Here is a 16,891-nt window from a genome sequence, read left to right on the forward strand (position 1 = left end):
TAAACACACTCCTAAACCTTGTGGAAAGCCTTCCCAGAAGAGTTGAAGTTGTTATAGCTGCAAAGGGTGGGCCGACGTCATATTAAACCCTATGGATTAAGAATGGGATGTCACTTAAGTTCATATGCGTCTAAAGGCAGATGAGCGAATACTTTTGGCAATATAGTGTATGTCTGTGATCTCAGCACATGTCAACAATTTGACCTGTATAGTATTCTTATCGTTAGTGTTACAAATTTAAGATTAGCAGATTTATGGCCTCTTTCTTCAGGTAGCTGATGAAGTCACTAATATCATGACCACCCTCATATCGGCATGGCTGGTCTTTTTGTCCAGAGGGTACAAACTAAATGGTTGGAAATCCTTGGACATCATAATTTGGAGGGACATCATTCGCAGTAGCGTCCATTTTGCCAATGATAATTTTCGGGTCCCCAGAGAGCTTTTCTCCAAGCTCCTTGTATTTGGGCTCCAGGTTCTTGCAATGGCCACACCAGGGAGCGTAAAATTCAATAAATACATCCTTTTCTGGATCATTCACAATCTCCTCAAACGTGTCAGCCACCACGACCTTGATGGGGCCAATTTTACATATCTTTTAAACTTAATCCTCCAAGAACCTCTCTCGTGAATTCTTCCTGCATGGAGTACTTGTGTCCTGCTCTGGTTCATATGGTGATGATGGGAATCTCTCCTCCCTCAGAGAGACCCAAACCAAACTCCTCCTCAAGCTCATCCTGGAACTCCTGCCGATCTGCCACTGCAAATATCAGACCTCGATCCTGGAACTGAGACGCCACCTTCATTATTCTGTTCCTCCAGTAGTTGGTGCCTTTTACATTTCATATGTAATCACAGACCACATCTCAAAGACCGCAAGATCATGTAAATTTACACTCTACAATATCAGGAAGATAAGACTCTTCCTCTCTGAACATGCCATACAACTGCTTGTCCAGTCACTTGTCATAACTAGGCTGGACTACTGTAACCCTCTCATTGCAGGCCTCCCTGCATGTGCAGTTAGACCCCTGCAAATGATCCAGAATGCAGCAGCACGTCTGGTCTTTAATGAACCAAAGAGAGCACATGTTACACCACTCCTTGTCTCTCTCCACTGGCTGCCGGTTGATGCACGTATCAAATTCAAGGCTCTGATGCTGGCATACAGAACAGTCACTGGGTCTGCTCCAGCATACCTAAAATCATTTATGCAGAGCTACGCGCCCACTAGAAGCCTGCGGTCAGCTAAGGAACGTCGCCTTGTTGTACCAACACAAAGAGGCACCAAAACACTTTCCCAGACTTTCAGCTTCATCGTACCACGTTGGTGGAACGACCTTCCCAACTCCATCCGTGAAGCTGACTCACTTTCTGTCTTCAAAAAATGACTAAAAACACATCTTTTCCATGAGCACTTAACCAGTCATTAAAAAATAAAAAATAAAAAATAAAAAATTCCTGTTGCACTTTATTCTGTTTTGAATACTATTATGATGCTAGTGATACTTTGTAATACAGCACTTTTCATACCACTGTCTCCTAAGATGATTCGCTTATGTTTTCCTCTTTTGTAAGTCGCTTTGTATAATAGCGTCTGTCAAATGAATAAATGTAAATGTAATACGCAGTAAGCAGGTCACTTCCTTTCAGATGGTCCCTATTGTTAGTGGTTAGATGTGGACAGAGACGAAATACATTGTCTCGGATGAATGTACGGAAGGAGGGAATCAAAACATATTCTGTGTATTTCACCATACTCTCCTCAAACTTGCTCTTTAAGCATGGGGGATGGAACAACAGAACACATTCTCCATCTACCCTATGTTTCAGGCCTGTTCCCAGATCAGTGGAATGAGCAAATCGATAGCTCTCCCTCAAGGCACTGGAGACATTCAGAAACTCTGCAAGCTGTGTACTTTCATCCCCAGAAAAAAAGCACACCACACTGGCCTCGTAGTTGTCGACAAAAGAATCCAAATCTGCCCCACTGAGCAGAGCCACAGAACTTGGCCCTGCGTGGTTTTTCATATAGCTCACAATTCCATCTGCTGTTCTGGGGCCATCGTAGGATTCAGCTTCCTCTCCACTGCGGAAGATTTAAGGGTGAGGTGTCCATTCACTCCAAAACGCTCACAGGTCTCGGAGTTCACTGTGCAGTCAGCCTTTGTTAGAGGTACTGTCCCTTTCAGCTTTGTGGCAGCAGTCTCATATTCTGGAGCAAGCCTCTGGCAGTGTCCACACCAAGGAGCGAAGAACCCCACCAGCATAGTCTCATGCCCGGCTGCACCCTGATCAAAGTCAGAATCTCCAAGCTTGAACAAATCGCTGCCCTCCGAACAACAGGCAGTAAAAACTAGAAAAATGAAAGACCAGGGTAAGCGCATTTTGACTTTTGTCGGTGACCGGGATGAGCTCAATTAAGGGAGAAAAAGTGTGAACTTGAACTGATGTTGGCCCTGCAGCACAAGGGGCTACCGAGCTCCTGGATATTTATTTTTAATAAAAACTGATAATTGCAAGGATTCATACCAGTGAATGAAAATCCACCTCAGCATTATCTATAAAAGCATTTTTAAAAATCCTCATCCAGTAAAAATAAACGACTGTGAGTTCATGCATCCTGGCCAGCGCTGAGAAAAGTAACAGATACCACGTGACACCGCTGTCTAGTTGTGCGATACCAACTTGTACAACGGAGTGGGGACTTCAGATTTTTGTCCCAATATGACAGACTCACAGCCATGCAATTGCAAGGAATCTCATACAAAATTATTTTCAGCATTGATACAAATATATAAACAAGAACAGATGCATGATTGTGGGGGGGACGTGTGCCCCACGTCTCCCCCAATTCTACACCAGTGTGTGTAACTGATATCTGCACTGATGTCTGATGTCACTCTTCTCAGTTATAAAAGTCTCAGTTAAAACACGCCACAATTCTGTGTAACATATAGACAAGAAACATTCCCTTGATATTTGCACAAATTCTGTATGCACACTTCTGATGATGTTGCATTTTAACTTAAAGAAATTCATCATTTAATACCCGAATCAGAATGACATCATGTGATCTTCTGAAGTTCTATTCTGTCAATGTATTTAATTACTCCTATTGTGCTGCATTCCACTCTGGACTAATCTGATTCATTTCTCACAGGAACTCTCTCCACTAGATTAGTTATTTCTTAACGTCATTAGCATTGCTGAGTGCAAATTTCATCCAAATGAAAAGAAAGATGAACATGTGATTAATCTCCGAACGACTATTACCTCTGGATTCATCCTGAAGGGAACAAGAGAGGGTGGATATGGGGGGAGCTCCATTATTTGAAGGGGGTTCTTTCTATATGTTTGATTTACAAGCTTCTGTGCCACTTTTGTGAACACCTTTGTCTCGTGGCCACAAATAATTACTTCACTTGCTCCCCTTTTCTCCTAACGATGGTGGTCATTTACTCCTCCTCTCTTCACTTGGGCAGCTGGTCCTTTGATGAACCGAGGGGGTGTGTAATTTTTGTACCGCTGGAATCACCAAAGTGAATTACAAAAACAAGCATTGTTTTCAAACAGCTTTCTGAAAACGCCTCATCTGCTGGGGGGGGGGGGATGGGAACAGATAGTCCCACCCCCAACTCACGCCATTGGTTGAGTCAATGCTGTTGTGTCGGGCTGGATGGGTCGCTCAAAACAAAGAGAGGAATTTTTATAGTGCCACAGAGACACATTGTTTACAGTTTGAGAAAATCAACCAACAAATGGTTTACTTATGGCTATCTATGTATATTAAGTTGAGATAGGAAAAAGTATTTCAATACTGAAAAAGTTACACACTTTAGCTTTAACTTTTCTAATTTTTCTGATCTGATTTTGACATCTATTTTCAGAAAATTACATGTATTTAGACTTGTTCTGTGCTTCTTTTTTAATTTATAGTTGCATGTCCAGTCAAAATATCTTTATGTTGTTAAAGGTGAAGTGTGTCATTTCTAGCCTGATCTCATGAACATGATGTGACCTTGGCAACATTTTTGCAAAATGAAATTATGTGCTTCAAGTTTTGCTGCAGTTTCCCAGTGAAATATCCAGCGGGGGGCGCCAAAAGCGAGAGAAATGGTGTCGTAATCAGAAGAGGTTTTTAAGGTGAATGTTAGATGGAGGTTTTCATGAGTAAAACTCTCTAACCTAAAACTTGAACCTAACCAGTAGTGTCCCAAAACAAAATGTAAATGAAAAGCACAATTCCTGAAGTAACCATGTCATCTCGTGTTGCTTCTGTGGCACTTTCATCTCACGTCTCAGCTTGCGTGTTTAACTGGGTTCCAACTGAGTCTAAAGTCCAATACTATCAGGTGAGTTACCACACAAGCTAATCGCATTGGAATAAGTGTGTAAATATAGGTGAGTCTGTAATACAAGCATTAAAATGTATAGTTTTTCAAATGATGTGCTATAGTAAAAGTGTTTTGCCATCATAACATAGCAGTGTGCGAGTAAAAGTGTGAAAAATAAGTCATAATCAGCTTCTGTAGTCGTGATTTGTGTAAAAAGTGAATAAAACGCACAATTGTTGTAGCACCTCTAGTGTTCATTTCAACAGGAAACTGCAGCAAAACGTAGCACGCGGCACGTAAAAGTGTTGTCAGAGTAACATTAATTCAATGAGATTAGATTGGTAATTTCTGTGCATCTAGTGTCCTCAAACGGAGCATTTGTTTGCAAATCAAAGGGTCTGATTTTGGCAGGTTCTAGTTCTCATTAATCATGTTAATCATGTCATATAACGTCCTGGTTACTTTCGTAACCTCCATTCCCTGATGGAGGGAATGAGACGTTGTGTCGATGTAGTGACACTAGGGGTCACTCTTGGGAGCCCCGAACACCTCTGCTTTTTGAAAAAAGGCCAATGGGAATTGGCGAGTGGAATTTGCATCCCACTCCCCCGGACATACGGGTATAAAATGAGCTGGTATGCAACCACTCATTCAGGTTTTGTGCTGAGGAGCCGAGACAAGGTCCTGGCCATTTCAGCGGGTAGTTCAGCGTTGTGGCAAGAGGGACACAACATCTCATTCCCTCCAACAGGGAACGGAGGTTACAAAAGTAACCAGGACATTCCCTATCTGTCACTCACTCGACGTTGTGTCGATGTAGTGACACTAGGGGTCCCTATACAAAACGCCACAACTAGCTGAACTGTGTTACGTGGACTGGCGGTGTGAGATGGGCAGACCGCTCTGTGTCTCGTAGCCAGCACACCAGGCTGTCACGTAACCTCCCCAAACACTCTTATGAGTGTCGAACGGTCCTTCCCACCATCGAGGGTAGTGAGAGCGGGGGAGCTGAAAGATCGGGATCGGGCAGTAAATGGTGCCCCCCATGATTGTGTCAGCTCCTCATGCACTTCCGGGAAGAAAGGGATCGGGGCGGGGCGTGGCCATGAGCGAAGGAACCAATCAACGAGCCACGAGGGTTCAGGGGAGAGTGGAGGGTTCCACTCTAGCCCGATGCTCGCGGCTGCCCGGGAAAGCATGTCCGTCATCTCCGCGTTGACCTGAGACTGGGCGACCACACCCGAAGGAGGGAGCCCAGCCAAGGCGTCCGCATCAGAGTGGACAATCCCACTCTCCGATGCTGCGCTCGATAACTCATCGTCTTCCCGGGCTCCGAATAAGAGATCGAACTCGCCATGAGACAAGCCGGCGGTCTCATCCAAGAGCCCGACCGGGGCAAGCAAGCGTGCTGGGGAATGGGAGGTAAGTGGGGGTTTACCCGGCGGAGGTGCTTCCACTGAGGTCCCCAAATCACCCCCAGTGCTAACCAGCATGGCCTCATACCCGTAGGTAAAATGACCGAGGCGGGGAGCCGCTGGGGTGGCTTGCTTTCTTACAAATGCAAGCCGTGACTGCAACATTGCCATGGTCATGTTTTCGCAATGAGGACAAGACCATCCACGAACGATGTCTCCGTGTGGGCAGCGCCCAGACACGTAAGACAGCGATCGTGGCCGTCAGAAGCGGAGAGATAACGACCGCAACCAGGAATAACAAACAAACGGAAAGACATCTTTAAAAAGACGTTTCCGTGTGTGCCGCTCTTTTAGAAAGAAAATACACTCTTTTAGAAGATACTCTTTTGCTCTGCCGAAGCGCCCAGGGGTGTTCTCTGCACGGGTGCAGAGGGGGAGAAGCCGTTGAAATGCGCCATAAATCCTACAGTTTTAGGTGAGAACTTAGTTTGAATTGAATTCAGTGCACTGAATGCAACCACTCAGCTCTGAAGAGAAAATCTGAATGAGTGGTTGCATACCAGCTACTTTTATACCCGTATGACCGGGGGAGTGGCATGCAAATTCCACTCGCCAATTCCCATTGGCCTTTTTTCAAAAAGCAGAGGTGTTTGGGGCTCCCAAGAGTGACCCCTAGTGTCACTACAACGACACAACATCGAGTGAGTGACAGATAGGGAACTAACAACACAATAAAATATCAACAGCATATGGAGAGAAAATGTAAACCCTAAATGAAATATTGTATATGTACAGCATGTGTTCGTGAAATGCATGTAAATATACTCACCAATAACACAGAACAATGGAATTATAAAGTTGAGTTACTCTCTAGACTTTACCCAGACAGCACATGTATGTCTCAGAGATGTCTGTTTTAGATCTTTTCGTCTGGAAAGCATCGCATTTTAATGAACATCTGCTAAACATCTTAAAAAGATCAGATTAACAAAACATTCTAAATCATAAACGTCTCAAAGACATCTGTTGAATGTCTTATTGACATCCAAGAGGAAACGTCTTATGTATTGCAGATGTGAAAACAACCTAAAAAATACGTCTTCCAGATGTAAACACACACATCAAATAGACATCTGGGTGATGTCCATGTGCTATCAGGTTAATCATTTAAACAATACTTCAGGTCATTCTATCCTGATAGCACATGTACATCATCCAGAAGTCTATTTGGTGTGTGTGTTTACATCTATTAGACATTTCTTCTTGGAGGTCTTTGGGACGTTTATAATTTAGAATATTTGTAATTCTGATCTTTTTAAGATGTTTAGCAGATGTAAGATGCTTTCCGGATGAAAAGATCTAAAGCAGACATCTCGGAGACGTATGTGTGATATCTGGGTACTAATCAAAGTACAGATATTGGGTAAAATAGTCAATTTTAAATCAATGTAATCATTAATAATTCATAAATAAAATACATTTTATTTAATAATTATATTTAATATATTTAATCATTTTATTAGCATATTTATAATCAGCAGTTCTCTCAATTTGCCCATCATTTTCATGCATTTATTTTTTCACTAGTCTTTAGGATATATGTGATACAGCCTTAGAATCTGGCTAAAACAAGGTATCTTAGAAAGCACAATAATGTTGCGGCCTACCTTTTGGAAATGCCTTTATCTGTCGCGAGTGCGCCTATGATGTCTATTTCGTATCTATTTGTTTGTTTGCTTGTCTTTTTGTTTTAATATTAAATAATTCATTTGTTGTTTGGATAGTAAGTCTGCCCTGATTCATCAAACAAAATACAAATGTTAAGGTGAAATGTCTGTAACACAAGCACCTCATACCTGCAAAAATGACACCCGCTGCAAATATACAGTATAACAAAGAGACTAAATTGCATTGTAATGACGCTGAGATGAACTTGTGTCGTCACTAATAGATGAAACACATTCAGCTCCTGTGGCGGGTTTAAAGTTCCTCACAGGGGTGATTATAATTAAAGAGAGTCTTTGTCAGCTGCTAATGGCTCTTTTAATCTGTAATGTGCGTTTAGTGCTGCAGGCAGTCATGGATACCCATGATGCATTTTAACATGAGCACAGAGCTTCACTCATCACACACTGACTGATGGACTGATGGACTGAGGACAATAATTCAGAGCGGAATTATGGGATGGACACTTCTATCAGCCAAGGCATGCCAGTCTGCCATATGATTACATGCTAATTCCTCAAAGAAAAAAACACACTGTTGCTGCATTCATATCAGTCATGATCTCCACTGCATCATCAGTATTTATCAGGCAGCAAAAGATGTGTTTGTAAAGTAAATGGCCCTTCAACCGCTACACAAACCCCATCACTCAGATGAGAAAGTACGCAGAAAGTGAGCGGTACGTTAAACAGCTCGCTTGTGTGTTTATGTTCAGATTGAAGCAACTTTCTGGCACAGCTGTCAATCTCAGACACCTTATGACTTTCTTTCTTCTGTAGAAGGAAAAATGTTGAATGCTCACACTGCTCTCACGCTGTTCTCGCTTGTATTTGGCTTTGTTCTTAACACAAAACTATCATAAAACTTCAGAAGATTTGGAATACAACACATGAGTCGTATGGACTACCTTTATGGGGCATTTATTGTGTTTTTTGCTCATTTTTGGAGCTTGACAGATATGGTCCAAACGAACTATAAATGCAAGAGCTGCGTGAGGATTCTTAAATTCTCCTTTTGTGTTCCACTGTAGAAAGAATGTCATACGAGTTTGGAACAACATGAAGGTGAGCCAATGACAGATTTTTTTTATTCCTTTAATTAGAGATTTAATCAAATGACCCAAGACCTCATTAAACTGAATAATACAAAATGTTGTTGCATTTTACACACCACAAATTTTTAGGCTATTCATCAAGTCTGATTTCATCTGTTGATTTATACTCTGAATTTTAAACCTTCTAGGGCTGCATGATTATTCCCCTTTATATTGTAATTGCAATTAACTGAGATTTTAGAACAATTTACATTAAAATACTTTTTTGGGAGAATCAACTGCATGCCATATTTGCTATGTATACTACACATCCAGAACAAAAGCATAATGTTTTATCAGTAAATGATGACTTTGCCTGAAACAGTTAACTTTACATTGGCCCTATTAGAAGCATAAAGACTTGTTTGTGATTGATTACAATGCTGAACTGCTACAAAAACACAAGTTAAAACAGAAAATTTGGACTCAACATGAGCACTACCTGCTTTAATTGACACTTCACAATTAGTTAATTATGATAATGTAACTGTAATCTTGATTATTTATGCAACCCTAAAACCTTCTGATTTAAACTTTTGTATTTACTGTAAAAACAACCTATTTTTCTCCCATAATCAATAGATGCACTTTTTTTTTCTCTCCCCTTTTTCTCCCCAGTCTGGAATACCCAATTCCCAATGTGCTCGCCTCAATCCGGAGGAGGACGAATCTCAGTTGCCTCCGCGTCTGAGACCGTCAATCCACACATCTTATCACATGGCTTGTTGAGCGTGTTACCGCTGAAACCTAGCGCATGTGGAGGCTTCACGCTATTCTCCGCGGCATCCACGCACAACTCACCATGCGCCCCACCGAGAGCGAACCACATTATGGTGACCACGAGGAGGTTACCCCATGTGACTCTACCCTCCCTAGCAACTGGGCCAATTTGGTTGCTTAGGAGACTTGGCTGGAGTCACTCAACACACCCTGGATTCGAATTCGCGACTCCAGGGGTGGTAGTCAGCGTCTTTGCTCACTGAGCTACCCTAACAGATGCACTTATTTCCTTTAAAAGAACTTCACATAAAGGGCTCTGTTTTTGTGACAGTGCAACACACAACAACAGTGCGCAACGTCTTATCTAATTCTTGTGAGAGTGCTAATTCTTAGTGCAATTTTCGTGCCAGTACAAGTGGGCATGGGTGAGAATGTTTGCGCTGTCTGTGGGTGTATGCACACAAACTGTGGGTGCCATTGTGTTTTTCATGTTTAAATAAATTAATGTAATTTTTAAAGCAAAATCGACTGTTAGAAGTGAATGCTTCCACATTTCCATGCGTATAAAAGGAGCGTATCACTGTCATAGAAATATGTCTGACATTCAACAAGGATGCATTTAATGCACAATAGAAAGTAAGTCCATATTTCTATTCTTCTAATTCATTGCATACAGTCCATTTACACCACCAACTTCTTATGAATGTGTTGTCTTTATTTTCGTCAATCCCATTTGCATCTCGTCTTAGTTCATGCTTAAATACCAAAACTTCATGGCCATGCCCACTGACTTTGTGCTTATGACTTATCTCAGAGCGCTGCACTTAGCGTTTAACGATCATAAAATACTGCCCAAAGTCTTTTGGACCCATTCTTAGTGTCTTTGATTTCATCTCTTAAATGTAGTATAAAAAACACTGCAAGTAATTGTTTGGACACATCACTACTATTTAGTCAACATTTAAACAAAGAAGCATTTCAAACTCTGATAAAAGTCTGTTATTAATGTGAGAACATGCAAGTCTGTGTGTTTAAGGTGTAACAACCTCTCATTTTCATCCCACAGTCACTGCATGAATAAACCAGCATCTCTGTGGAATACAATCTCTCTGGTTTGTATGTTTGTGTAGCTGATTGCACCTTCATGTTTGACTGCATTTGGCACACTTAAAAGACCCCTGAAACAAGCAGCACTGTAGGTGACGCCTAACAAGACACAAACTCCATTCAGCATGCAAACAATCCTCATACAAACATACAGACCCTCATTAGACAAGTGAATGTGAAGGAAATCAAAGGGCAATTGCACGAGGATAATTACGTTTCAGACTGATGCTGTTGATTCAGATCAAATGAGTTGTGGCAGTAACTCCTGTTTCCCAGCAGCCCATTTCATCTGCGTCACGCTCTGAACTGAGAGACAGACAGAGAGAGAGAGAGAGACATTATGTCTACAGGAACATGAAAGGGTACCACGGTAATACCTCGAGGCCATTCGGCTGTTTCAAAGGGGAGAAATGGCTCATTGAAAAGCCGTGTTAAACATTATTATGTGTAATTTGGCTTCTTTTCCCCCCTCATACTGGCTGTTGTAAGCAGCATTTGGCCATTCTCTCCAGATAAAAGTGTTCTTGGTGCTTTGAAGCGAAGGGGCCACGCCAGCTACTGTTTCATGCTAAATAAGCACAATACATTTTTTTATTAAAAGCCAACCAGACGCACACACGAAGCAGGTTTTATTTAAAGAACAAAAAGAAAATCAGCGCACGGTTTTATTCTTTGAGCTCACGATGAAATAATTGTTTTACACAGCAATATTGCAGCTGCTTTCTGTCATTTATTCATTAGCATTTGACACCTCACAAAGAGCTGCTGCTCTTGTGGTTTATGAGACTTTAAAACAGTCATTTTTAGAAAGTAATTTTAGAAATGACTGTGCTGGTGTCGATCTGTTTGTCTTTCTCAACTCTCACCCGTACAAATCTGCAGTAAAACAACAGAACCGTGTGTCTGATGGGTGAAAATTGCTCTAGTGAGCTGTCTACCTAGACAGTATTTTAAGGCATGGGCAGGGTTGGGAGGGTTACTTTTGAAATGTATTCCACTACAGATTACAGAATACATGCTGTAAAATGTCATTTGTAAAGTATTCAGTTGGATTACTCAAGGTCAGTAATGTAATCTAAATACTTTGGATTACTTCTTCAGCACTGGTAGATTTTTTCACTTGTTTTGACTATAAAAACTCTGCCAGTACAGTAAGACAAAATACACATGTTAAAAATACATTCTCTGAAAAACTGAAATATCTTATGCAGTGTTGTTTCGAAAACAACATAAATCAAGTTGATCTTGTTTTAAGGATTTTTAGATATTTTTACAGGAAAACAATACAAAAATTATTATCAAGAATATGATTTTTGCCCTAATATCAAAGGTCTTAATAGAAAAAAGAAATTATGACCTAACGTGAATTTTCTTGATAAAAAAATATGATCGTGTCTGGTAACATGTGCATGTTTATTTGTGCCGAGAGTACGTACAGAAATTGGAAAAACGTTGTTTGCTTATTTTGCCCCATGGATCTGGAATAAAATGCAGGATGTCCTCAGCTTAAAATCTCTACCTATTTTAACTAATTTAAAAACTTTTATATTTCAATTTTAAAGAAACGTGTACTTGTTTGTTGTAGTTTCTCTCTCTCTTTTTTGTTGTTGTTGTTGTTGTTGTTGTTGTTGTTGTGTGGAATGTGTTTTATTATTGTACTTTTATTGCTTTTATTGTAACTATGTATGTAAGCCGCTATCTTGACCAGGACTCCCTGGAAGAAGAGATCGTGTATCTCAATGGGACCTTCCTGGTTAAATAAAGAATAAATAAAAATAACATGTAAAATGGCTAGAAATAGCATTTTATCTTAGCGTAAAGCTGACAATTTACACAAGGTTTATTTCTATTTCTTCTGCTCCAAACTTACTTCAAACTTACTTCTCTGTGTGCTCGTATGAATATAACACATCATAAGAAAGTGTTTCACCGCTGTTCAAATGCATTTTGGATCGCATCATTTATATGTATAAATGTTTTCCATCTGAAAGGACTAAATATTAAATGAAACAAATGACAATAAAATGCAAAGTAATCTCTTCAGCAGGGCGCTACAGTGTGAGTATTTCACTCACATTTGCCCCTAAAAATAGATATGTGCGAACTGGAAAAATGATTTACGAGCACAGTGTGCGATTAAACATTACAACCTACCGTAATCTATTTCCACTGCTAATTGTTTAAAGACCCAAATTCCACAAGCGGCATGTGCCAACCACAGTAGAGTTTTCTGTGATGAAGCAGTCCAGTCAGAGAGAGAAAGGTGAACAACACTGGAAAAAAGTATCGATATAGGCTATAAGTTAACGTGCAGACATCGCTGAAAATCAAGCCCATTCAGTTTTATTTTAAGCGAAAAAGAGACGAGGAGAAAGAGGAGTCCAGCGAGGGGGATTCGCAAGGTTCAACTAATGAAGCCTCTTCACAAGGTTTACCTGAGGCGGCTAACGTTGATATGGTGGCTAACGTTAGGGATGCTGAGAACAACGTTAGCGAAGCTACCGTGACCCCCGCTCTCACTTCAACATCCACTGTAGCCGGTGGAGGGAGAACATATAGATTCAATGCAAATTGGCTCAAAATGTTCCCATGGCTAGAGTTCGAAAACAACGTCATGTTCTGCAAATATTGAAAAGAGATAGTGTAGCGAAACATAACATCTCGCGTTGGCATATCCAGTGCAGAGATCTGTACCTGTTGAGACAGGAGAAACCATCAGGCACGGTGTCAGCAGCCTTGAGGAGGCAAGTGCTGTTGTCTGAGGAGGAGAAGAGGAGGCAGCTGAAAATAAAGATAAACATCGCATACTTCATTGCGAAAGAAGAAGAACCCTTCCTCAAATTTGGGCCGCTTATCAGACTCCACCACAAAAACGGAGTTGACATTAATCCCACATACGACAATGATGTAAGATGTGCGGAGATGATCAGTCAAATTGCTGACATAATGAGAGAGAGCCTGTCAGCGAAGCTGAAAGCCGCGAAATATCTTGCCGTTCTAATAGACGGAGACACTGATATATCCAACATCGAATGCGAGATTGTCTACGTACGCTTGTTGGAGGATGGGAAGCCAGTCAATCTCCTGGTCGGACAACAGACCCTTGAGCACTGCCATTGGTAAGTTGTTCCTCTTTATAGGCTTTATTCTTGTGTAAAGTTTAATCATTATTCATAATGGAGATAATTTAGTTTGTCAGAAATACTTTTGTATAATTGTTTTTTTGTGCTATCATTCGAGGTATTTTGAATGCCACCAAGGCCACATTTCGTGCTGCTTGCCCAGAGGAGGATGGAGGGTCATGGATGAAGAAGTGCATCTCCTTCGGGGCAGATGGTGCCTCCGTGAACATGGGCCACCGTGGGGGAGTGATTGCCCACCTGCAGAGAGAGGCAGGGGAGCATATAATCCCAATCCACTGTATGCCACGTAGGTTTGTAACTAATAAATTCTCTATGATTTAGTTTTATTTGCTAGCAGAGAATGTTAAACAATACTGTGTGTGTGTATGTGTGTGTGTGTGTGTGTGTGCGTGTGTGCGTGCGCTAAGTGCTGGAATGGTAAATACCACAGAATTATTGTTTTCTGTTGGCACAAGAGACGGGGGGGAAGGAGATGTTTGGAATATTCTGTTCTGCCTTTCACAGACTAGAGCTGGCAATATTGACCATTCAGAAGAAAGAGCCAAAGGTGTCTGTCATGTACGATCTTCTGATTCTGATATTGAAGACGTATCACTTCAGCGGAAAATCCAAACGAGAGCTCTGTGTTCTCGGGCAAGAGCTCGGTGTGGATATTGCACACTGTCTAGCATCAAGGGAACTCACTGGATCCCCCATGTCCACAGAGCCCTCAAAGTGTTCCTACGGCATGTACAAGACAAGGACCTTTCCACTGATGAAGGCCAGTACTCTGTTGTTCTGCAGCACATGGAGCACCTGGCCATAGCATCAACAACAGTGGAAGTTCAAGGGCGGGCAAAGAAGGTCAGTTTTACACAGGAAATGTAATACCACACTAGTTTTAAAAAATAGGTTCAAGACTCTAATGAATTTTCAGAATCAATTAATTGACAGGTGACAGTTTATTTTCTCACTACTTAACAGATAAAGTGGGAAATGGAGAATGCACTCTTTTGTGTATTCTGCCATTTTCTCTCAGACATGTTTGAGGAGCTATCCTCACTTAGCCTCACCCTGCAAAGGAATGACCTGATCCTCTCCCAAGCCACATCAGAGTTGAGGACAATGACCAGACTGGAAGCACTAAAGCTTAGGGCAAAGGCAGGAGGCATGCTGGAGAAGATCCAGACCATGCTTGCTCAGCAGCAGGGTGATGAGAAGAGATTCCAGGTGTGTTAGGATGAGAGCTTGTTAGGATGTAAGAGAAATCAATTATTAAAATCGATGATTAAGACAGATTCTCAGTGTGAGAATCGATGTATTCGTTGCCCAATAGAATGATTTGAGGATAAGGAGGGAAATGCAGTGGAGAAGTCTTTAAAAAATTTTTATTGTGTGTTGGTGTGTGTGTGTCTCTCTGTGTGTGTGTTATTTCTGTTAAAGGGAATAACACTGAAGGGGAATCTGAAAGGCTTCACGGACCTCACCAATCCCCAGCTGAAGCAGCACATGGAGGCGGCCATCAACATTGGCGTGGATGATCTCAAAGCCAGGTTTGGTGGATTTGGCCAGGTTTTCTGAAGGATGAGTGTGCCCAGACCCCAGTGGAGTCTTTCAGAGTGCTAAACCCTGACACATGGCCAGAAGACCAGGCCAGCCTTCTCACCTTTGGCGATGATGGTGTGGCATACCTGATGAGGCATTTCAAGGAGCCTCTAGAGAGGTAAGAATTTATTTGACACTGCATTGCCATATGAGACAATGTTATGTTTGCATATTTGCAAACTCACTTGCTCTGTTCAATCCTGCAGATCAGGGTGCAACATGGCTGCAATCCAGGATGAGTGGCAGGGTTGAAATCCTGGTCAACCACAATTTCAAGGACAAGTCCTACAGTGGCCTGTGGGAGACCATGTTGACAAAGGACCCCTACAGGCACGATTACAAGGTAGACTAACAGTCCTGACTGGTTATGTATGGTATCCTTCTATGGTTGGTTTTGATAAGTTAATGGTAAGAGTTTAAATGAAATTGAAAGATATCTTTTCCCTAGAACATACTGGAGGTGGTGCAGCTTATACTGGTGCTGCCCATTTCAGCCGCCCAGTGTGAGCGAGGCTTCTCTGCGCAGAACCGGATTAAGATTTCGACAAGAAACTGCCTTGGGGTCTCCACCACTGAAGACCTGATGAGGATCAGCCTGGAGGGACCTTCTGTCGAGGAGTTCGATCCCACTCCTGCCGTGGACTGCTGGCTGACCTCTAAGTGTGCCAGACGGCCAACATACAAAAGCAGCTGGACAACTGATATCCTTTGCATCTAGTAGGCATGGGTCAATGTGTGATTTTGGTGGTATGTGCTGTTCCACAGATGTGTGTCCCTTAGTACACGCACACACACTCACACATTTTTCACTGTGCTCCTAAATTCTTTGTGTGCTCCTTCATTTTTTCATTTAGGAGCATATGTACTCCTTGGGAAAAAAGTTAGCGTAGAGCCCTGCTCTTCAGTAATCAAAATACTTTTTGAATGTAACTGTATTCTAATTACCAATGATTTAAATTGTAACTGTAATGGAATACAGTTACTTATATTTTGTATTTTAAATACGAAATCCCATTACATGTATTCCGTTACTCCCCAACTCTGGGCATGGGTTTTCAAACTGGGGTCCAGAGACATTTACAGGGGCCGTAAAGACAGTTTCAGAGAAAAATGGTGTTAAAAAAGTAAACATCTAATGAATTTGATATTAGTTCTGTTTCATTCTGATTTCTGAACACTACAAATAAATAAAAAGGTTTATACATGTACCATTACTCTAACAGTGGGTATAAAAAAGATGCTGCCATCTTAAAAGGTACAGTTCCCCCAAAAATGAAAATTCTCTCATTATTTACTCACCCTCATGCCATCCCAGATGTGTATGACTTTCTTTCTTCTGCAGAACACAAATGAAGATTTTTAGAAGAATATTTCAGCTCTGTAGGTCCATACAATGCAAGTGAATGGTGACCAATTCTTTGAAGATCCAAAATGGACATAAAGGCAACATAAAAGTAATCCATACGGCTCCAGTGGTTTAATCCATGTCTTCTGAAGCGATATGATAGGTGTGGGTGAGAAACAGATCAATAGTTAAGTCCTTGTGATGTGTGATGACATTAATGTGTAATGGATGTTCGTTGCTGTGCACTGGAAGACTTTATAGAAAGAGTTGAACGTTTCTCTGTCTCCTGTCACGCTTCATGCCGGAGCCCCATAATGGATTAGCATTCCACCTTACTAAATTCATTAAAACCATAGATACAGTATAGATACAGTACCCCACAAAAAGATAAAAGTGGAGATTTAGAATAAAAAAGGACTTAA

The 16,891-nt window shown here is 41.4% G+C and overlaps 1 pseudogene; it reads right to left on the reverse strand.

Annotated features, from left to right (window-relative positions):
• Positions 1 to 229: 229 nt before the first annotated feature.
• Positions 230 to 2,387, reverse strand: LOC127439791 (protein disulfide-isomerase A3-like; annotated as a pseudogene).
• Between the last annotated feature and the right edge of the window lie 14,504 nt (positions 2,388 to 16,891).

The sequence above is a fragment of the Myxocyprinus asiaticus genome, chromosome 4 (genome assembly GCF_019703515.2).
Source record: "Myxocyprinus asiaticus isolate MX2 ecotype Aquarium Trade chromosome 4, UBuf_Myxa_2, whole genome shotgun sequence".
NCBI lineage: Eukaryota > Metazoa > Chordata > Actinopteri > Cypriniformes > Catostomidae > Myxocyprinus > Myxocyprinus asiaticus.